The 25,376-nt window shown below is 35.2% G+C and overlaps 1 pseudogene; it reads left to right on the top strand.

Moving 5' to 3' along the window:
- Positions 1 to 22,928, top strand: part of LOC149252716 (uncharacterized) — an 85,323-nt pseudogene extending 62,395 nt beyond the window's left edge.
- The last annotated feature ends 2,448 nt before the right edge of the window (positions 22,929 to 25,376 follow it).

The raw sequence follows: 25,376 nt of genomic DNA, 5'->3' as shown, positions 1-25,376 counted from the left end.
TGAAAGCATAGCTAGTTACTTCCTATGTATAGATGAGGTTGTCAATTGTATGAAGAATCTGGGTGAAGAAATTAAGGAAGTTGTCTTAGTTGAGAAAGTTTTGAGATCCTTGTTTGCTAAATTTGAACCCAAAGTGTCTACCATAGAAGAAAAACAGGATCTGCAGAATATCACTATGACACAGCTTCACGGAATCTTAACTGCCTTTGAGATGAGAAAAGGAGGACCATCAAATAAGAGAGAAGCCGCATTTAAAGCATCAACAAAGGGAAAAGAAAAACTCAATGAATCAGGACACATTTTAGAAGAAGAAGATGAGGTAAATTTTGTCAAGAAGCTTCAACGGGGTTCTGGAAGGTTCAAAGGTAAGCTACCTTTCAAATGCTTTTCTTGTGGTAGAGTTGGTCATTACGCTGCTAGGTGCCCTCATAACAAATGAAAGATGTCTGAAGAAGGTAATAGAAGTTATTATACTCATGATGATAGTGATGGCTTGTCCAATAGTGATGAAGATGATCAAGAAATTAAACTACTCATGGCATATGAAAATAATGGCTCAGAAAAGGAAGATTTCCTTAAGAAATAAGTCAACTTAAAATCAGTTTGGCAGAAAAGGATATAGTCATAAACACAATGACACATTAACTCACTGAAAAGGACAAACACAATGAAGCGTTAGAATGTGAAGTGGTAAGTCTAAGAAAAGAACTTGAAAAGAAAAAGACTCTGAATCTTATATTTGCTAAAGGATTAGAAACGTTAGATGAAATCCTCAAAGTTCAGCGTTTTCCCATTATAAAGATTGGTCTTGGTTTTCATGAAGGTGAATCTAGTTCACAAGGTAAGGTAAGAAATTTCAATGAAAAATCTGAGATGCTCAATAAGGAAATAGAAAATCAACCCCATCAACAACCAAGGAAAGAGATTCTTCAAAGAAAATCTTTTACTCCTAACCGTGGAAGTAATAGTCGGTTATTTCCTTCAAAGAATGATGTTGAATGTTTTATATGTCATAATTTTGGACATGTTGCAGCCAAATGCAGAAGTAGAATGGTTCAAGACCATCACATAGAAAAATCATCAAGTTCCAGGTACTTTAAGGGATATTGTTTTGCTTACAATATGTTTGGTCACAAAGCTATTGATTGCAATAAAATGAATATGAAACATGTAAGATGTTATGTGTGTAACAAGTTTGGACATAAGTAAAAGAATGCAAGAGCAAAATTCAGACACCAAACCAAAAGGAGCATACTTCATTTCAATCCCAGGTATTGAAGAAGACATAATTATTGTCAAAAAGATGTGGCATAGCTTAGTTTGAAAACATAACAGACCCAGGGGAAGTTGAAAGTGTAAAACTCCAGTATTCCAATTTGCATACGCACCTATTATGAAGAAAAGTCGCATATATACACGAGTTAGACGCTGCACAGTCACGTATATGGTGTTCTGAGGAAAAAGCACTGGTACAGATTACGGAAAATGAATCTGATATGGTTTAGTCGCTTATCTGCTCTATTTGATGATGATATGGCACAGGTTCAGGGGGAGCATATGCTTCTAATAATGCATTGTTGGCATTATCTTAGAAGATCTTGGTACATATTCGCATAATTGTCTTGATTCAGGTGACTCTTTTGATGATGGAAATATACAGGTTGCTGACATATGCTTATGGTGCAGATAATATATGGTGTATGATAGTTGATGACTATCATGGTCTTGTTTAGGTCTTTGGTCTAAATGTCATGTATATCTTTTAAAGACCCATGAGTCATATGATGTAATTTGTACCCCCACTATGCATGGGAAGGATGATGTAATAATTTCTATTTCAATCATGTATAAACATTTGGTATATCCTCACTTGGTTGGGTGGATGAGTCAAATTTGGTATATCCCCTCTTGGTTGGGAGATGGATGTATGAGTCATTGGTGATAGGAAGGTCATTGGTGATGTATGTATAGAGTCATGTTATTCTTTTGAAAAATCTTTCTGCAGACTCTGCATGTGCTCAGGGGGAGCAAGGATGGTTTAGTACATCTTAGCATGTACAAAGGGGGAACTCAATCAGAGATTTCAGCATGTACTCAGGGGGAGTATGGACAGCATAATGTATATCAAGGGAGAGAATATCTTGGTCCACCCTTTGCCCTTGATGTCAAAGGGGGAGAGTGACTTGGTGTTGTTGTTGCCATAAAGTCCAAAGGGGGAGATTATTGGCATTATGATACAGGTGTTGTCCTTGATGGCAACTCACTCAGATGATATATCATAGTGCAGCAGGTCAATAGCAAAGAAGAATGAATAAAGAGAGGTATACTCAAGTTCACCTTGAAAAGGAGCATATACACGCGGGTTAACAGACCAAAAGGTGCATATAACGTACACACGCACTTTCACAGAAGGAAAAGCGAGTATATCTTGGAAAACTAAGTTTTGGTCCAAGGTATTTGGTCCATGGTATTTTGATCCATGGTATTGGTCCAAGGTATTTGGTCCATGGTATTTTGATCCATGGTATTGGTCCAAGGTATCTAGTCCGAGGTATTGACCCTAGCTATTTGGTCTAAGGTATTGGTCCTAAGTGGTTTTGGTCCATTGTATTGAGAAAGGCCTAAAACTATAAAAGGAGGAGAAGATAATTAGGCCAAGAGTGTAAGTATTGAATATTTGATGAAGTGTGAGATCCAGTATGCAGGTTATGGGTTTGTGATGCTTTGCTTGATCTAAACCAAGGATGCACCTATGTGGATGATGATGGATGATGGATCGAGATCTTAAGGCTTGGAATGTATTATCATTATGTGGTTTGATCATTGATAGAATAGATCTGAATACTGACACATGTTTTATTCTACAATTGTTATGATCTGGGCATGACTGAATTATGAAATAGCTGTGAAGTGTTTAAGTTAGTATTTGCAGATCTGCACGTGGGTTCGCTTTGATAAAAGCACATATACACGCTGGTTCGGCTCATCAGATTAGCGTATACATTATGAAATATGATATCTGAATTTGCAGTTGGTTCTAGTGGTTGTTGCAGAGTTCTGGGTTCTGCTCTGTGTTTTGGTGACTGTGTTTTGATGACAGGGCTTCATTGATTTAGTTGTTGGGTGATTCAGATATTGATGATTGAGTGCAAAGGTTGTGTTGCAGTGGTGATTGATTTTGAGCTTCAATGTTGTTAATGGGTCCAGTATGAAAATTGGATGAAACGTGGCCTTCATATATTAGTGTTGTGATCTAGGAGTATCCAGTCTGAAAATTTATGAAACGTGGTCCCTGGAGGAAGAAAGAAGGTCATAGCCTTCTGTAGGCCGGCGCCTACGTACTGGTAAACATATCGGCCAGTACAAAAGCCAGGGGATTGGAGCTCCCTTCCAGTAGCAGCTGGAAAACGAGAGAAGGTTGTAACCTTATGCAGGTGGGTGCCTGCATACTGGTATGAGTCTGCGCCAGTACAAGATTTCAAACAAGTTTTTCTTATCTTAAAAAGAAGACAACAACAGGTGGCTTTTGTCCCGCATTGGGTTTCCACCTTATATCTTGGTGTTCATGTGTGTGATGATCTGTTCTGTTTTTACTGCACCTAGTTACTGTTTATATGGTTAATGAAATTCTGATGCACTGATTAAAGATCAACATATGATGAATTAAATGAATCATAAGTTTGTTGGATATACGCTAGTTGCATTAAACACAGTTGCGTGTACACGTGAGTTTCCTTAACTGAAGTAGTGTATATAAATCTGATTATGGAAATGAAAAGTTATTGACTTGCTAATACTGATTCACCCCCCCCCCTAGTATTATTTCCAACACCGTGGCCCAACAGTTGGGTGATAGTTTCGTTGGTTGGAGGTTATGCAATGGAATCTTCTAGAGGCTTTGTCAGTTAAACAAAAAAAAATTGGCACCATCCAGAGTTCCATGTGGCACCCTAGGATTGGGCCACGTGTCACTCTGTGATTAGCCCATCTCATGAACCAATGACCAAATAAAAGTGTGCCATGTGTCCTCATACGATTGGCCCAAATTTTGGCTCCTGATTGGTCCCCTTATAACATTCATACTATCTAGTCAGATGATGACATCAACACCATGTCAGCGTATGGACTGCACAATCAACGTTGCACTTTTATTTTTTTGTTGTTTGCCCAAAACTTCAGAATGTAATAACTTCCTCATACATTGTTGTATTGAGGTGATTCAAGTGTTGCGGGAATTAGAACAACAAGTTCTATGATTTTGCACTTGTTTTGGGAGATTTTGAGCATATTTTTGGTCGGCTGGATCATTCCTCCTCACTAGAAGCTTTTGGACCACCGAAAGCCAAGTTTTACTCAGCAAGTCAGTGAGGGTACAACTCCCTCACTTTTCCAATCTCTATCCACCCTAATTTACTTAGATTGGTACCTTTGAGCCCCACACAAAGATACTCCACATTGTCTCTACATGAAGTTCTTGTCCTCCTATCAAGAATAGTGTCTTCTTGCACAACTCATTTAAATACTCAAGAGAAAAATATTCTATAGATGTAATCTGTATTCTTGATCAACGATCATAGGAGGCTCATACAATATTAAGTTTTCCACATTCACAACAAAATAAATTTCCATGTAAGATGACAAATCTAGTATAATTGTGTTGTTACCAATCTTATCCAAGATTTTGAAAGGACCATATCTGATTTGTTTGAGATTTTTAGCTTCACCTTGTAATCTTTCTTTGTTGTTGTACAACCAAACTTGATCTCCCACTTGGAAATCATGATCAACCTGATGAATATCATGTCTTTCTTTGTACTTTGCTTGGATTTTCTCTAGTTGTTATTGTATCATTTGATGCACTAACTAGATTTGTTCAATGAAATTCTTGGCTTTTTCCACATCACTATGTCCATCTACTGCAATATCTTTACCAAAGATGAAATCCAAAGGAGACTTTGGAAAATAACCCAAACAAACTTCAAATGGAGATACTTGTGTAGATGAATGCTTGGCATGATTGTAGGCATGCTTGTAGTAATGAAAATGTTCATCCCAAAGTTTAGGATGCTTACCACAATATCCTCGAAGGAGATGCAATATTTTTTTGTTCACTACTTCTGTCTGATCGTCGTTTTGTAGATAAAATGTTGTGCTCCTCTTCAACTTTGTGTCCATGAATTCCCATAAACTTGACCAAAACTTCCTGATAAATCGATAATATCGATCAGAAATAATCGAAGTAGGTAACCCAAAGTGAACCCATACATTTTGGAAGAACATCTATGCAGTTTGTTCAGTTGTGACATGTTTATTACAGGGCATCAACACACACATTTTGCTAAAACGATCCACTACAACATATAAATAATCATGACCTTTTATAAACATTGGTAGTCCCCCAACAAAATCCATAGAAACACTTTCCCAAGGACAAGAAGGGATAGGAAGTGGAGTGTATAAACCCAATTTCCTATTACTTTGCTTGCTAGTAGCACAGAAAGAACATCATTTTGTAAACATATCTTGATATGCTTTCATTCATACGAGCCCAATAACAATACCTCTGTAGTTGAGCAACTATTTTGCCTACACCAAAGTGACCAACAATAAAAGAAGTATGGCCTTCCCTTATGACATTAACTCTTTCACCTTGTGGAATACACAAATTTCCAAGATGATACAACAATTTGTTATGAACATGATAATCCAACTCTTCAACATGATTTCCTTGACTCAAAGTTGCATAAACATATTTAAAATCTTCATCCTGAGAATACACTTCAATATAACTTTCATGCATGATTGAGCTATTCTTAAGAATGACATATGCATTAACAATATGTCTTGATAACATATTTGCAACTTTTTTGTAAATAACTTTCTTATACTTGATAACGAAATGAAATTGTTGCAGAAATCCCATCCATCTAAAATGTCTAGATTGTTGTAGCTTGGTTTTTGATTGTAGATATTGCAAATCTTGATGGTCAGTATGAATAATTGTTGCTTTACCCATGAAATAATGCTTCCATGTCTTCACGCTTTGTACGAAAGCATAAAACTCTTTATTATAAGTTGGATAGTTAATTATTGCACTAAGAAAGGTCTTAGAATGATAATATATTGGCTTACCATGTTGCATCAATACTTCTCCCATATGTATTCACTTGCATCTATTTGAATTTCAAATGGTTGCTTGAGGTCTGGAAGTGCTAGAACTAGTGTTGTATTGATTTTCTCTTTCAAAGTATCAAAGGATTTTGTTGCTTTCCTTCCCATTGAAAGACCTTCTTCACACTTGTCAAAGCATATAATGGTGCATCAATGAATGAGAAGTTAGCAATAAATTTTCTCTAATACTGGGTTGCTCCCAAAAAGCTCTTGACTTTTGTTACATTGTTGGGTTTAAGCCAATTCACAGTAACATCAACTTTGGATAGATCAATATTTAATTCACCACCTCCTACAATATGGCCTAAATACACCCTAAACGTTTTTCTAGATTCACATTTAGACATCTTCAAATACAAATTTTCCTTTTTCAAGACATTTAAAACTTGATTTACATGCTTGTCATTCTCTTCACGGGTCTTAATAAAAATCAAAATATCATCTAAGTAAACTATGACAACATCATCAAGGAATGGTCGCAATATATCATTCATAACTCTGATGAATGTGGAAGGTGCATTACAAAGCCAAAATTGTAGAAATTATGGTGTAGATTTGCAATTTCTCATGAAGTTTTTAATCAAAATCATAAGACACAAACCTACTCTACTGCTCTACGAAATTCAATTCAAAATTTAGAACATCAATCACAAACATGCAATGAGAAATAACACACATGCACATAGTATTTTTTCCAAGGGAAAGCAGTCTGTTAGAAACCCCTTGCCTGCTTGCATTAATATGATGAATTGAGATGTAATAAAATTGTTTTGCTCAACTAAGTGCAACTTGCAAATGAATAACCTATCTCTATGCTCACTTAGAAGCTTTGAACTAGACTTGCAAATGAATAACCTATCTCTGAGTTAGATTGTTTTCCTTGTTTAATTTCCTCAATTTAATCAAGGAAAAAATCAAATTGAGAATTTCTTGCTGCATTTTTCAACACAAACGACATAACTAACCATTTAAACAGTCCTTGTTTTGCCTTAAAAATAGTTTTGCAAATGTCATATTCAACAATCCATATTTGATGATAACTGCTTCTCAAGTCTAACTTAATAAAATAAGCAACATCTTTAAATTGATCTAGCAAATCATTGATGTGAGGAAGAGGATAATGATTCTTTACCATAATCTTGTTCAAAGCTCAGAAATCTACACACATGTGCCATGTACCATCTTTCTTTGGAACTAGAAAAATAGGAGACCCACAAAGAGATGTACTAGGTTTAATGACCCCTTTGTCAAGCAACTCTTGAATTTTCTTCTTGATCTCTACAATTTTCAAAACTAACATTTTATACATGCCAATATTTAGAAGTGGTGCATCATGTTGCAATTATATCTCATGTTGGATTCCTCTTTTTGGAGGTAACCCTTCAGGTTCCTGAAACATATTTTCATAAATATTAACAACTTTAACCAATTCATGCTTGAGTTTAGAATCAAATCTCGAGAAAGCTTTAGATTCAGCAGTATCTTTAGCTTTAATAGTCAACAACACAAACTTCTTACTAGCATTCACAAGCCTTTTCATTTGACCTGCACTAACAAGAGATAAGTTCATCTTCTTGTGATGTGCTCTAACAATATACTCAACTCCATCTTTGAAAATATGATATTCGTTCTCATGAAGATAGAATATGAATTTTTGGTCACATAAATATGGAATCCCTAAGACAATCCCACAAATATCAAGTCGTACAACATCAAGCTCTACCTCATCTATAAAATTGGCAGTGATGGCAAATTTGAGTTTACATTTTCTTGTAAGGTTTTGTAAGAGGTGTAGTCTCTAAATTAAGTTTTGTAACAGCCCCAAGTTAAAAATCTATGTAATAATGTTAATAAAGGAAAAAGAAGATGAAGGTCATGGGACATATATTCTGAGCTTAATGTTGGGAAAAAACATAATGATGGAGATCACTTGTGATTAATGAATGGCTATGGAAATTGGCAAAGGAAATGGCAACTTGGCTTTGTAAAGGCATGAGGCATTTATGGGCATTTTATTTATGAAAATAATGGAAATTAGGAGAAAAGGAGGAGAAAGGTCGTAGGTTGCATGTGAGGAGGAAAATAAAGGAAAATGAAGAAAATAGGGGCCTCAATGATAAAAAGGCTTCTGAGGATCAGGTCATAGCTTCTTATCAGACTTATCTTGGAGTTATCTCTATTCTCTCTCTCACACTATTGCACACTTAGAGTTTTCTTGGAGCACTCTTGGAGCATTGTGGCATACTTTGGATTTGGAGCAAGAAGGAAAAGGAAGAGCATGAAAGCACAAGGGAACATCGGAATCAGTAGCTACAACAAGTTTTTCTTGTAGGTACCGAGTTGCATGTATGATTTCCTTACTAGTTTTGACATGATTTGCATATGGATTTGGTTATTTGATTATGATCTATCATTGACATGGAGGATTGCCTGGATTTACAGTGGTTTTGCCTAACCTTTCCATTTCTTGAATAGCCATGGTGTTGTGGGCTTTACCTCCTGTTTCTGGTTAGTTCTCATGTTCCTTATGGATGTGGGTTGAGTTATTAGCTCCTGGAGCCTTGGTTGGAAAAACACTTTGGAAGACCTATAACAGCTTGGGTTGAGTTACTAGTCCTGGAAGCCTTGGTTAGACTAGAACTCTAGAGCCTGATGACCAAATGGAGAGGGAGACGAATGAAATATATCTTTGTAACACACAAATGTATGCACATTTTCTACAGGTCGTAGAAAAAGAGCCATGAATCGCTTAGTAATAATAATCATAGGAACTGATGTGGAATCATGAATATTTTTGTTGTGTCGATATGTAACATCAACATACACACATGGAAATTGATCGAAAGAAATCCCATGGGCTAGGGATGAAACCCTTACTGAGTTTTTCCTCATCAAACTTAATGGGAAAAAGTTATTGGATGTTGAGCCCATTAGGCTCAAACTAACATGGAGAAATTATCGTTGTGGAGAGGCCCGTACTGCAAAATGTATTGAATGATTTTTCGTTTTTGAGGCTCTGATGGATGCTTTCCCCAATATTTATTAGTGGTTTAGTTTGGGTGGGGAATTTTACCACTATCCTATAATGTTGGAGCTGAAAAATACTAAGCCCGAGCCTGGTAGCCACTTTAAGCTAAAATCATCTTAGATCAAAGATTAATATTTGTCTAATTTTTTAAAGAAGAGTTGGCTTCCTTATGATAATCTATCTGGTTTTTTTTTAGCCCAACGGTTTGAAAATAATCTTCTTTGTGTAAAGAAACAAGCGAAGGAGTGGACCAATTTAAAAAGATGTAGAGAGGAGAAAGATTTGGTGGTTATTGAATTGTAGATTCATGCTCTATCTTATTCTTGCTCTAGTGTTTTTTTGGATGAGGATTCTAGGGAGGCTCTATTCAATTTGACAACTTGCAAAAAATCCATATTAGAAGCTTAGGGGGCTGAATGGAGTGTGAAGAGTAGATATATTTTGATTTCTTATGGGGATGAGAATAAAGAGTTCTTCTTGGCCTATGCCAAAGGTCAAAACATGTGTAAGACCATTTGGTCTCTTCAGGATGATTTCAGAGGGGAGATCTCCAATTTCAATGTTCTTGCCTCCCTAAGTGTTTCTAATTTCCAAAATTTGTTCAAGAAGCCTGACATGGCTTATATCACCAAAGTCATAAGGGTATCCCAATGTCACCCTCGCTTTGTAAATGATGAAGATAATAGATCTTTGATGGAGGTCTCTGAGGTTGAACTAAACGTTGTTATCTCTAGCTTTCAAAAAGATAAAATCCCTAGGCCTGATGGCTGGGTGGTTGAGTTTTTTTAAGGTTTTTTTGATGTTAATGGGAAAGATCTGTTGCAAGTTGTCAATGATTCTCTATGGGAGGGTAGGGTCCTACCGACTTTCAAATCCACTTTCATAGATCTCATCCCCAAAGTGGATAACCCCAAATATTTTGAATATTTTTGTCCTATTTCTTTATGTAATTGCATCTATAAATCTATTTCTAAAGTGATTACTAGGAGGTTAAAACCAATTTTATTAGCATCCATTTCAAAGGAGAAATTTTGGTTTTTGAATGGGTGTTAGATTCATGAGGTGATCAAGGTGGTTCAGGAAGGTCTTCATAGCATCAAATCGCTCAAATTAAAGTGTGCAGTTATTAAAATCGATTTATGAAAGGCCTGTGACCAAGTGAGTTGGATATATCTTTTTGGTCGATTTCATAAAATGGGTGACATGCTACATGCAATCTGTCTCTTTTGTTGTGTTTATTAATGGTGCAACTTCCCCTTTTTTTCATGTTCAAAGAGATCTTCATTAAGGGTGCACCTTATCTCCTCTATTGTTCTTACTGGTTGTTGAAGGTCTCAGTATCCTTCTTGCAAATGCTAATCATCAAGGTGTTTTTTAGGGCATTGTCATTTCAAATGCATCAACAATCACTCATATTTTGTTTGTTGATGACATCTTGATTTTTTGCAATTGTTCTTGTAGAGATGTTGCTTTATCTAATATCATAAATTTGTTTGGATTAGCAACATGAATGGTAGTCAATGACAGGAAGTCATCTATGTTGATTCATAATTTATTAGAATTAGAATCTTTGAACATCATGAATTGTTTTCCTTTTCAAATTCATGAGCTTGAAAATGGTATAAAATATTTTGGTCTTTCATCTGAAATCTAATGCTACACGAAGGTGGATTGTTCATGTCTTATTGCCAAGATTGAAAAAAGAATTAAAAGTCTATGTTTTAGGTGGATTTTCCATAGTTGGGAGGCTTGTGTAGGTTAAATTAGTTTTGGAGGTTATCCTAGTCTTTTGGATATTGGTTGCCTGGACTCCACATGGTACTAATATGTTTCAAGTTCTTATGGGTTGGCTCTTAGGATCATTTTGTGCTCCCTTGGGTTTGTTGGGAAAGGATTTCCTTACCCATAGATCTGGGTGGGTGTGGCCTAAAGAGTAGCTTTCTATTCTCTCATGCTCTAGCTACAAAGTGTGGGTGGATACTTTTAATGACATGCATTTTATGGACTTAGGTGGTTTATCAGAAGTATATTCATCCTTTTTCTCCAGAAGATTGGATTAGGCTTAGGGATAAGCCTCGGAAAAAATATATCTATTGTCTAGCGATCTGTTCTCAACTCCTTTGATACTATTGTTTTTGGACTTGCTTGAATTATTGTAAATGGGTCAAAGGTCCATTTGAGTTAGGATCCATGGCCTAGTTGTAGACTCTCACATATTTTGCCTCAGTCATTGATTTCATTCCTCGGAGATAGAGAGTTCTCTAGAATTTCTCATGTAAATAATCTTTTCAGGACTACAATTTGGTGTCCGGGGTGGTTATCAGTTGAGGCAATCCGGATTAGGCTGGATTTTCGTGATGTCTAGAATCATTATTTAAAATGTTTGCATTTAGTCTGCACTCAGTTTTCCCTTTCAAAAGATGAATTGGTTTGGTCCCATTCCTTGATTGACATCCCTACTCCCAAGGGGGGTTTCCTACACCTAAATTTGACTATTGTAGAGGTGTATTCTTGCTAAAAGAATTCCCACTTGAGATAATATGCAGTGTCGATATAATATTGGTTTAGGTTGGTACATTCTTTGTAAGGAGTTGGAGAATCCATAGAACATATTTTTAGGGAATGTCCATTCTTTTGTTAGTTATGGAATATATGTTCTTGCTTTTTAGGAACTCAGTGTTCATGGTTTGGTCATTTCTTTGAGGAGAGGTGGAGGGTAGGGGTTCATAACAGGAACATAATGTCCTTCAGGGAATTTCCTCTGCTTATTTGTTGGGGCACATGGTTAGATAGAAATAAAGGTATCTTATTAGATGTGGTTTCCTCTCCAATTCGGGTGACAGATGATGCTTTGGTCATATTATCTCATTTTTCCCAGCCTATCCCTCCCCCTATGATCTGGATTTAAATAGGACTGCAACAAATTACAAATATAACCATAAATACCGAGATGCATCGGAAATAATACTTCATTTCATTAATGTAAAATACTGAAATATGCTTACAAACAGAAATGGAAATAAACTAGCTAGGGCGATGGTAGCTTATCTCTGAGAAGAGATGTGGCAGCTACATGCCTCTAAACTGTGTTACAATGAGGCTCGAAGGCCTATTTATTGTTGAGAAACAATGGAAAACCCTAAACATCCAAAAACCTAACCCTAAAAGATGAAACGCCAAATTGTGGGCCCCGTTTGGGTAAATTAGTACATCAACTTCCTGGGGTCGTAACTTTGGCGTACGATATCCATTTGATGTGCACCATAGCTCGTTAGAAAGATTTGTCCGAGGACTACAACTTTGGGAAGACAAACATCGGTCCATGGACCTATGTTGCTCCCATATTTCCCAAAAAACGTCGTTTAGGGCCTCAAAACGACTCCGGAAGTTCAGGATCCGAAAAAATGCTAAAAATAGTAAATTGTGCTACAAATAAGGAAACTGAAAAACTGAAAGAGACAGCTGTGGGGGTCCAAGTGGGATATGTGGGTGGCCACCAACATCCACCTGGATCATTCCTCCCCCCTTAGGAAGCAATGGTCCCCATTGCATTGAGTTCTTGCATCTGTTGAACTTGGTCCCTGGTGAGCTGTTCTATAATCTCTGATGTGTCCAGTAATGGTGGGAACCATGGCAGAGGACAGTCCACATTGAACACTTGGTGCAAGCGAAGGAATGGGGGAATGTTGTGCTCCAAAGCATTGTTCCCCACAACTTTAGTACTAGTGTAAGGACCATGTCACTTCTTGTACTTGTCATTTTTCAGAATGGAGTGGTGATATATCAGCTCGTTGGGTAGAGGTGCTCTAGGATTCAAATCGAATGAATGCTTGACCTGACAGTGCAACGATACCCCTGTTGGTGAGGGGAAGATTTTCTTGTGTTATTTCATGACCGTATCAATCTGCTGTTGTTGCTGCATGTAGGAACCCTTCGCGGGGGTCATGGATGTGGCGATGATCTTCCCCTTACTTTGGGAGCGAACCAAACAGAAACTGAATTTCCTAGTCAGGGAGATGAGCTTGTTGCATTTCTTAGCAGTGATCAAAGAGGTGGCGATAGGTGGGGCTACCTCCGATATCCTATATAATGAATTACACAAAGAAATAATGACAACACAAGGCCTTGAATCATACACAACATATCACGTCCACAAGTATGACTGGCCTAATAATACATCACAAACATCCAGAGGTGCAACATCACACAATACCTCGTTTGTGAAGGGTTTGATGTTGTAGGGAAGGCGGCACTACTGGTGAACTCGAAGATCCTGTCCTTGGTGAAGCCACTCGATACTGTACGGCTATGGATGTGGTGTAGTCAATAGGCACAACCGCTTCACGACCTTTGCTGAAATGAGGTTCTTTTGGCTCCCGATGTCAACAATGAATTGCAGCGCCGAACCCTTCACCCACATCTGTGAGTGGAAAAGACGCTCCCCCTCCTCTGGATCTTCGGGATCATTCTTCTGGATCTTGGCAGTGGCAACAATGGCTTTGGGCTCCGCGTCAATGATCTGCTTCCCTTTACCATTCCCCTTGTCGGGTTTTGACTCAGGGTCAGAAAATGAATCTGATTTGGAAGCCTTCAACTTGGCCACCAACAACTACTTGGTCCGACACTCATTTGTGTTGTGAGTGGGGCTCTTATAGAACTAACACCACTTTCCTGTGTCCTTCTTTGACTTCATGGTGTTGTTCTTTTATTGCGGCTTCGACAGGTTGTCTTGGGTCACCCCGCCTTCGCTTTGTCCTTTGGTCTTTGGATTCGCAGATCCAACATCTCGCTTCTTCTGTTTAAACTTCTTCTCAATCTTGATAGCGTATCGGTACGCCGTGCCGAGCAAGGAGATGTTCAAGAACTCCATCTCTTCCTAGATGTATCCATGTAGGCAGTCGCGGTATTTGAGTACCAAATGTAGCTCAGAATCCTTTACACCCAACTGTGTGCGAAGGGTATGAAAAATGTTTGTGAACTCTGGCACATCTTGGTCCCTTCCCTGCCACGGCGTGGTCCACTTTATGTATTTGTCCTCGTAGTTCTTGACAGGGTAGTACTGCTCCTTGATGGCATCCCGAAATGAATTCCAAGTGGGAGCGGCTGAAAATAGTGAGTTCATACTTTCATCCCTCAGCTCGCAGTAGGTTTCCCACCAGTCCTTGACGTGGGGGGCTTCTTTGACAAGAGCGAAAATAATCTTTTCCCGAATGAAAAAATCATGAACAGAAAAATAATCCTCTCGTAGATTTAACCATTTATCTACGACATTTGCATCTATTTGACCTTTGAATATGGGGATTTCAAAGTTAACTTGTACCTTAAAGGGTGTGGCATTTCCAAAGTAGCTGTTGGAAGCCGATGTGTTGCCTCTGGGTAGCCGCTGAAGGATCTGGACAAAGCTGTCCATCATTGCGTTCCTTTGACGCTCGAGGACTTCTTCGAGCAATATTTTGATAGGATCTTCTACCCCCTCGTCTTTCTTTTCATCCGCCATGGGAGGCCGTCGAGATTTGCGAGGCTGGTCTTGCAAAGGTTCGACCAATTCAAACCCTAACTCCTTATATCCCGACCTCGTTGGAGACATGCAAAGAAAAACAGAGAAAGAGCAGACCGCTCTCAGACCATTGATCTGGATTTAAACAGGAACGCAACAAATTACAGATATAACCATAAATACAGAGATGTAGCAGAAATAATACTTCATTTCATTAATGTAAAATACTGAAATATGCTTACAAACAGAAATGGAAATAAACCAGCTAAGGCGATGGTAGCTTATCTCTGAGAAAAGATGTGGCGGCTACATGCCTCTAAACTGTGTTACAATGAGGCTCGAAGGCATATTTATTGTTGAGAAACAATGTAAAACCCTAAACATCCAAAAACCCAACCCTAGAAGATGAAACGCCAAACTGCGGGCCCCGTTTGGGTAAATTGGTACATCAACTTTTCGGGCTCATAACTTTGGCGTACGATCTCTGTTTGACGCACACCATAGCTCGTTAGAAATATCTATCCGAGGACTACAACTATGGGAAGAGCAACGTCCATGGACCCATGTTGCTTCCATATTTCCCAAAAAACGTCGTTTAGGGCCTCAAAACGGCTCCAGAAGTTGAAGACCCAAAAAACTACTAAAAATAGTAAATTGTGCTACAAATAAGGAAACTGAAAAACTGAAAGAGACAATTGTGGGAGTCTAAGTGGGATAGGTGGGTGGCCACCAACATCCACCTAGATCACCCTAGAATTCAATCTATTATTTTAGAGGAGCCTGATACCTCACAGCCCTAGGGTTATTTCTATGGGGCAACCCATGAGGATAATTCTATGTGTGATGATGATTTTTTTTTCTTTCTAATTAGCACTATTTTAAAGTGTTTATGGGCATTGTGGGGCTCAAACAATCTGGCTAATTTGCTTGCCTATCACTCACTTTTGCCTTTTACAAGGGAAAAGGGTTGTGATAGTTTACATGTTTTTGGCGACTCTTTATTGATTATCAACTGGGTTAATGTGATCCAAGAGTGTCATTGTTTATATCTTGTTCACATTTTGGAGGATGTATAGAGATTAAAATAATTATTTGCTTATTTCACTTGCTCACATATATACAGGGAACAAAATTCCGAGGCCAATAGGATTTCTAAAGAAGGCCTTCAATTGGATGCAATGAAGTGGCTTATTGAATAAATAGTAAATGATACTCTCAATCAGTTTTATCATAGACCTTATATGGAGCAACTTGCAGCCCCGCATTAAAATTTCTCTCTGTAAGCATTTTCTCTTCATATCTCAGATGCTTATATTGCATGGATTTTGATACATGATCTTGTTTATTTGATTAGATTTTTGGGTTTCTTCTATATTTTTTTCATGAATGATTTTTGTATGGAAATGATATTTTATAGATGACATTATTTGGCATCCCATAGGGAGTTAATTTTTGTTTTGGATGTAGATTATGTGTGAGGATGATATTTTGTATATTTGTTTCCCACAATAGGAATTTGGGTAGATCCATACAGAATGTGCTCTTGAAATGCATATACGAAATGCAATTTTGTTTATCTTGATAAAGAAAGTTATGATTTTTTTCTTGGAAAATAAATAAATCAAATGGATGGTAAGCTGATAGGCATCAATCCATGATAAGAATCAAAACACTTAACACATGATACAACTCACATTTACCACATATTATATATATATATATATAACCATGGAGACTGACCTCCACTTTACCATGGAAATTCTTAACTTGTAAATAATTTTTATTACAATACCACATGCCTAATATGACATGTGTTGATATACCATTTTTTTTAATTAATTAATTTGAGATAAACTAATTAAAAGAGCATAACTAAATTAGAGATAAATCTTAACCCTTGGGTCTGTGAATACTACCATGAATATTATGGCATATTCCATGGAGGTTAAATCTCTACCATGCACCGTCCACCTAATAATAACTAGTTATGCCATCCATCTAATAATTACTAATAATTAAATTAAAATTCTAAAAGGTCTATTTTAAAATAAACATGCCTATTGACATAACTAGTTGTTAACCAATCCTTCTAGTTATTAGCTATTAAGACACCCTCCATTTCAATATTATTGAGCTGTAAGAGCTATTACAAATGCACAAACAAGTTATCAAAGGGAAAAAGAACCATGATCTACCACATTCATTAAATAATAATAAAGATATAATTCTAAGTTCAATTGTGTGGAAGGCTTTAAAATAGATATATGTTAACCCTAATCTATGTGAATAGATCTCAAATTAAGATAAAACTATTTGCCTATCAAATCTCTTTGTTAATAATTTTTTACCAACAAATTTAAATATTTCTAAGCAATATATATTTTTTAAATTCTCAATTAATAAATATATTAAGAAGAAAAAAATTTAAAATTAGTTTACTAACTTAAACCCTTTTTCTAAAATATACCGAAATACCATAATGATTTGTTAAATTACTTAAACTATCTAACAAAGATGTACAATAAATTATATATTTAAAACTTATTAAATTTATTTAATAGTTAAATTTAATTATTAATTATTATTATCATTAAATAAATTACTTAAATTATTTGATGAAAATGTACAATAAATTATATATTCAAACCTATTAAATTTAATTATTAACTATTATTATCATTAAATATCACTAGATTCTAATATTACTATATACAATATTCTTTTGAGCCAAAAAACTATTCTAAATATACAAAGAAAATGTTTAGCTGAAATACATGTAGAAAAAAATGTTCATGACCAAACACCAACCATTACAAATTAAAAAAAAAAAACCATCATCAAGATTTTCCACTTTCATACCATACTAATATCAAGATAACTTTAATTTCAAGTCTGTTGCAACGCTTTACAATAAATCTATATTAACCCACATTTATCTTGATGTTAATTAAAGTAAGATAGATTTATTTAAATATCAAATTTAGATTAATAATTTCTTGTTTTCATATTTATATCTGTTAAAATAATAGATCTTATATTAATTTCTTGATTAATAGTCTCCTATTTCCATATTTATATTTATCAAAATAATATAATTTTTAAAATTTTAAAATTTTTAATTAATATTAAAATAAAAAAATTGAAACTTAAAGTATTTGTCAAATGAAAATTAATTTAATGATTTAAATTATTTGTTTAAAATATATATTATTTGTTTGTTTTTTTAAGTTCTGTATTAGTGAGGTTATATCATGATAATGTTTAAAAATTGAATTAGTAAGTTAATATCTAATGGTGTATTAACAACCTACTTATCCAAGACTCATGGACATTCAATTACCAGCTGTTATTGTAACTGACTCTTCCAAATATTTGCAATTACCAAATATTAATCTGAGTAGCTGTTGAAAATATTCTGAATAATTGTTACATCCTCCATTCCAATATTTTGAAAAGAGAGATTCCAAATTTTTTGTAGAGAAAACAATTCTGAAATACTACATTCTATATCTGCTCACGATTTAAATATCTATAAAAGTATTAAAGTACAATCATAAATTTTTTTTGCTTTATGCATTAATAAATCCCTAAATCTTAAGATCTCAAACATGATAAATATGATTTTTTTTTTAATAAAAAAATATTGTAACTCAGTCATCAAACCAATATTACTCTATTTCATTACACACTAACTCATGCTGCTGAAATTAAAAGACCAGCTTTTACTTCTGCTAAAAATATCTCTAGATGTAACCATGATCTATTTACACACTCCTGAAATAAGATATTGACTTCGAAACATTAATTTGAAAAAGGGAAAAAGCATGTAACTCATTAATTAAAAACAAAGGGAAAAAGCATGTAACTCATGTAACATGCTGGCATCTTTTACAGGTGCGAATTGAGTCTCACCGTCCATCGAGGGACGCGATATTTGTTTATTCAATTAACGCAGGTGCCCATTGATGGCAGCGCCTAACGAGCCATATAGGGTATTAAATGCCCTTGAAGATGCACGGGACATAACTCGTTAACACACGAATTGCGAAATTCGGCACTAAATAAAAAAAGGCAATTCATGTATTAGCGGACTATGTCCCGTGCATCTTCAAGGGCATTTAATACCCTATATATGGCTCGTTAGGGGCTGCCCCATTGATTCTCCAACTGTTTCGGCCCAATGATATTTGTTTCTTTAATTTATTCATTTTTTAATCTCTTCATTGTCTTATTATTATGGAGATTCTTGCACCTGACCAAATTCCGATTACTTTACTGCTTCGTGGAGGATGTTTCAAGACCCATGGGTTTGGCATTCTCTAACTATGATTTTTTTTTTTTCCTTTCTTATTAAGAATGCTCTATTAACCAAAATTTCTTAATGCCCCATTAACCAAAATTTCTTAAGACTTTAAGGAGGAAAGAAGTGCCATGTTCTCAAAGCAAATTTATGGAGGGAAAGTTCAAACATAGAGGCCAACAAAACATATTAGGAATTATAGTTTAACCTGAATTTGGCAAATCATGTTAATGTTTTTCTTTATAACTTGTAATGACTGGTGTTGGATCATAAATACTTCTCTTTGCATGTTTTTTAGCTGAATATTTTTTTGTGTATTTATAATAGTTTGTGCGGCTTGAAAAAAATACCGTATCTAATAATATTAAAATGAAAGATGTCTTATTAGAAGGATTTAGTGATATTTACTCACTAAATAACAGTTAGTGATTAAACAAACTTGATTGGGTTTGAATATATAACTTATATATTTTGAAACGTGAATGGAAAGAAAAAGGATCCCGTGAAAAAAGGTGGCATCAAAGATATTGCAAGAAGTGGTAACTGCAAGATGGATTGGAAGACATCGAGCATGTTTTACAATGGATTGTAGAAGCAAAAATGAGGATTAATAAGGATGAGTATTTCAAGTGGAATATTTTATAAGATGGATTTATTAGTAATTCTATGAGCATGATGTATATCTCTTTTGTATTAGGAGAGTGTGGAATATTTTATAATATAGATTTATCAATAATTTTATGAACAGATGTATATCTTTTTTATATAAAAGAGTGGAATATTTTATAATATAGATTTATTAATAATTTTATGAGCATGATGCATATTTTTTTTTGTATCACCAGAGTCTTATATAAGATTATCTTTGGGCCTTTATAATTCCAGGTCAGTTGCAAGGCCTTGTAATAAATCTATGTTAACCCACATCCATCTTAAATTAAGATGATTTCTTTATATATCAAATCTCTGCATTAGTCATCTGAAATCTCATGTTTCCATGTTATGATTTTCTTTTCAAATGAAAAATGTTAAACGTGAACATATACCTCACCTTACATGTTAAATGTTAATAAAAAAAATTGATTAATTCAATGGTGTGAATCATCTGTCCAAAATATACCTTACATGCTTCCATGTTTAAATCCCACTGAAATCTATTCAGTTACTAGCTGTTATGCTCACTGCCTCTTACCAAGCCCTTGCAATTACAGGTTATTAGTATGAGTAGGTGCTAAAAGCATTCTGAATAGCTGTTAATACACCCTCCATTTCAATATTTTGAAAAAGAGATTCCAAATTTTCTACAGAGAAAACCACTCTGAAATACCAGATTCCATATCTGCTCAGCGCTTAAATAACTATACAAGTAGTGCAGCACAGCCATAAATTCTGTTTTGCTCTATCCATTCTGAAGTCTGCATCCTGGGACCCCATATCTTATAATAAATATCATTTTTTAACGCAGTAGCAAAATTCATTACAATTTAATTGTTGAATGGTTGAACTTAACAGTTTACTAATATTTATATTTGTGATTGTAGATTGATTCGTCACGGTTATTAAAAGAAAATTAAAAAATTTCAGATTAACTGAAATTACAACCTATAAAAATTAGGAGTTAGACTTTCACTGCTGCCAAATATCTATCTCTAGATATTGAGCAGTTAACCTAATCTATTTAACACTCATAAAAATAAAAATAAAATAAGATATTCACCTTTTTAAACAGTAAATACATAACAGCTCGTTAGAATTGGCATCATATCAAATTTAGGGGCAATAAATTACCGGTATCTTCTTGGCTCTCAAATATCTTTCATACCTTTCATAGATCAGGATTTATGAGGACAAGAGGCAGACTGCGAAGGCGATCAATATGACCATAAAATTATTCAGCACAGCAGAATTGAATTACTGTCATGTTGATCGCCTTCTCAGTGCGCCTCTTCTTCTCCTGCGCTCCTGGTGCATACCTTCTCGGTGCTCTGCTTCTTCTCCTGCGCCGCTCTGCTTACTCCACTCCTCTCCTCTTCTCCTGCATATGCCCATATATATAAGGCAATCTGTCCCAATTTTCTCCAATTTTCTTTTAGATATGTGCAAATTGGCTCTGACCATCCATCAAGGAACACGATATTTGTTTATTCAATTAACGCAGGTTCCATTGTTTTTCCAATTAACGCAGGTCGTAATTCCGGTTTTCACGGAACATCGAAAGGTGTCTAATATTTGCTTGTTAAATAAATTTAATCATGTGCCCATTGATTTTTTCGAGACGCATGACTTTTGCGTGCCAACTACCTCATTACAACGGCAAGTCCTATTTCCACTTCTATAGCAAAGTTAATGCTATAGAGGTACCCCTCTGACAGTCTCATACAACATCATGGACCATACATCATCAGCCTGGGCATCCCGCTCCGGCTGCCCATCGAAACCCCCGGCGACCCTGCCCCGGCGACCCTGCCCGCAGCCACCCGATGACCATAGACCTTCGTGCGAATACGGACGAGGCACTAATTATGGATGTGCATCGAGGAATTTTCTGTCGCCTCAGTCTCGGCCTTGATCGCAACCGTCGCCACCAGAGATTTTGAATGTTAGGATGAAATATATAGAACGTACGCATTTAATGGCGGACAGATTTGAATTTTAATTCTAAGCTTGAATTTAAAATCCCGCCCAAAAAAAATCTAATTTCTATAACCATAACTAGTCCGCCGATGTTCTTTCTTCAATTGCTATGGTGATGCTGGGAGGGTGCAGCGAAAGGCTGTCATTCCCACCCTCTGTACAAGTTTGGTATGAAAATCATGGAAGAGGCCACATCTCAATTTGTTTTTGATTCTACACCAACGAAGATTGAGAAAGAAGCGGCTTCTCTTGTTAAACTAGAGACAGATATCAGTCAAGAAATGAGAGCCATACACAATTTCGAATGAGATTGGAAGATAGAAATTGAATAGATTATAAGTGGGGAAATGGAAACCCAACCACACACGCCGACGGCCATTGACATGAGCTTCACTGGTTTCCTCTCCACTGGACAACTCATGGTGAATTGAGGTTGCTTCTGTATTATTTCATTCCTTCCCTGAGGATCAAAATAATTGTATTCATTCTATCGCTACGAACCTGTTTGTTCCATACTTTGGCTCTGAAGAAGGCCTCACTCATTTTTCCACAATTCATAAGATCTTAGGAGCTAGCAATGTATTCAAGCTTTTACTGCATATTCCCATGCAAGAATGTTGCCACACAGTAGTCACCATATCGTATGAGGCAAAGGCACGATTCCGACATCTCGTCTATGGTTTTGTTGCACACATTTACGCCATGCAACAATAGGTAACTTAAATGTTCACTGCTTCTTTAGAAATTTTATACAATGTGTACATGTCGATAGCGCCTGCAGATGCATTTTTTGTTTTTTATATTTGCAGAAATTTTCTTGCAGATGCATTTTTTGTTCTTTATATTTGCAGAGATTTTCTTGTTCTTTATATTTTTAGAAATTGGTTCTGAAGGTGTCTCTGGACTCAAGATATGTGTCATGAATGTATTACAGGCTGCAAGTTTGCAGGTGGAGTTGGCATTCATGCAAGAACAGCTGGCGAGCCATGTGTCATTCGGATCAGCATTGGCCTCCGTGATTTATCATGTCATGTCTGCTTCATTGTATAGGCAACATCCACATCAGCTCCCTGCACCCTACCATATGATCCCCCAGCCATATAACCCTCGAGTCCTTGGTGTGAAGGAGGAGAACGCCTGTGGTTTCGATAATTCCATGGACTGAATTTTCTGTGTCTCCCAGTGATAATTTGTCGCCACAAATGGAGGTCCTCTAAAGATACAGAAATCTTGACAAAACTGGAGAAAATAGCGAAGAGTTGGAGGCTCTGGCCCGTGCTCTTCTTCTGAGAGGTTAAGCTTTTCCAAATTTAGCAAACAATAATAATTTCATTGGGTCACCCCCCGCCTGCCAAATTGCGTCAAGATACATTTGGATTTGCTTTGGTTTAGCTTTTTTTATGGCAAATGAACTACGAAGAGTGCCAATCTGGCGATGAATTTGGAGGAAGATACTTCGATGGTAGGTGGTTTTGTAAAAGGAATATGGATAGATGGCACCGAATTTGGAGGAAGATACTTTGACGGTAGTTAATTTTGTAAAAGGAATATGGATAGAGGGAGTAAGTTTATAGGTAATGAAATGAAGGGATGTACATGTAAAGCCATATACCAACCGTGCAAAGGAGCGGGAGATGGAATTCCGCATTACGTTTATGTGTAATATATTTTTACCCAACTAACATTTCGGTATCTATCGTATGTCACGACAGTTATTTATTCCTCTAATTCAATAACATTCAGACATATCTCCTTTTCCGTTTGTGCCCATTGAAATGAAATTATTGTCGTAGTTTGTTTGTTACAAGTTTTTTCATATTTTTTAATTAAATTTGTTAAAAATTTTGGAGGGATTTTTGAATATTTTGTAGATATATTTTTCAGTTTAATTTGTTGAGAATTTGAAGAGATTTGTTGAAATCACAAATTTAAATTGTAAATTTTTAAAAATGGTGGTGTATATATATATATATATATATATATATATATATATATATAAATAAAAAAGATATTTTAAATAACAAAATATTACAATTAAAAAAAATTATTAAGCCACAACTAAAAACTCCAAAACTTATAATATTTACACAATACCAACCAAAATTTACTTTAAAGATGGTTAATTTTCTTGGATAACTATAAAGTTAACTATTACCACGCTATTAACTCTGTGGTTGACCCTTAGATGAACAAGAAAGAAAATCAATAATATAATCAATAAAATATTCCATGCATCTTCCATCAAACATAAATCGACCAATAGAAATTTAATGAATGGCTTTAAGCTCTCCTTGAAGATTTTGATGGATGGCTTTAAGCTCTCCTTATAGAGATTTTGTTCAGGTGTTTGTATGCCTAACCCAAGTTAAACACAATCAAACTCAACGTTGATTGGATTTAAGTGTCCTCTTCTTTTGTACATATGTTTTGAATAAAAAACGAATCTATGGAAAAATATCTCATCTTTGGACAGCAACTAATAAAATCAAATTCAATTAGACACTTCTTTGAATGTATTATGGAATTCAAATTTGATATTCATCCTGACATTTTTGGAAGATACAACCTATGTCATTTTCAATATTATAGATATATTTATATGGTATAACTCTATAATATTTATATGGTATAACTATTTGAATTATGTTTGGCACTATGCAAATTGTTAAAAAAAGTGTTGTGGTAAATTCAAATTATTTTCTAGATTATCATACAATAGTAAAACTATAAATTGCATAGTCACAATTGCTGATCTTTCTTCTCAAATCTACATTTGCTTTGTGTTTCCAATAAGTCTTGATCTAACACTAATCCCCTAAAGCAATTTGGTTATCTCTTCTTATAAAATCTACGGTTACCTTTTCTTATAAAATCTACATTTGGATTGTATTTCTAATAAATTTTTATCTATCACTAAATCCCGCAAGGCAAATTGGTTTATCTCCTTACAAAATTTACATTTGCCTTCTGCTTTTAATGAGTTGGTTGTAGTTTCCCTCGAACCTATTCACGGACTTCCAATTAGAGATCACGAAACTCAAGTAGAAGCGAGATAAGAATTCTCATGCACATTTTTGAAATTTTATTGTTTAGAAATGTAAAAGGTTTATATTTTACTGCATAGAAATGTAATAAGTTTATATTTTATTGCATAGAAATGTAATAAGTTTATAGGAAATATGGTTGAAGAGACTTTTTGAATTTTGGATATGAACTTAATAAAATTGATACTCATGTCACTTTCTTTATATTTATATATTTCTAGATTTATTTTAATATTTTTTTATATAGAAATATATTTTTTATCATATATATTTTATTTTTATAAATATCAAATTTTGTTTTTTTAAATGGTTTAGTAAATATTATTTGTATTACAATAGATTAAGTTAATTTTCTCTTCTTTCTTATAAAATGATGTTGTGTATGAATATACTTTGACATATACTGAGTTTTATGATATTTTGATTGAATTTTGGTTATCATATTTAATAATTATTTGTACTTTGCTTTCAAATCTTCAAGAATTTGCATCAACCAAACTATCTCATAGGTGGCATTGCATAATGCTTTCTACTTAGCTTCAATGGATGCCAAGGAAATAATTGTTTGCTTCTTATTTCTCCATGACACAATTTCAGATCCTATTCCAAATGCATAGTCTGCGGTTGAATTTCTATCATCAAGATCTCAGATCCTATTCCAAACGCATAGCCTATGGTTGAATTTCTATCATCAAGATCTCC

Source organism: Pinus tabuliformis, chromosome 7, assembly GCF_031772625.1.
Source record: "Pinus tabuliformis cultivar Carrire ecotype Pingquan chromosome 7, CPIR1, whole genome shotgun sequence".
In the NCBI taxonomy this organism is placed as follows: Eukaryota; Viridiplantae; Streptophyta; class Pinopsida; order Pinales; family Pinaceae; genus Pinus; species Pinus tabuliformis.
This window is presented reverse-complemented; position numbering and strand designations above follow the sequence as displayed.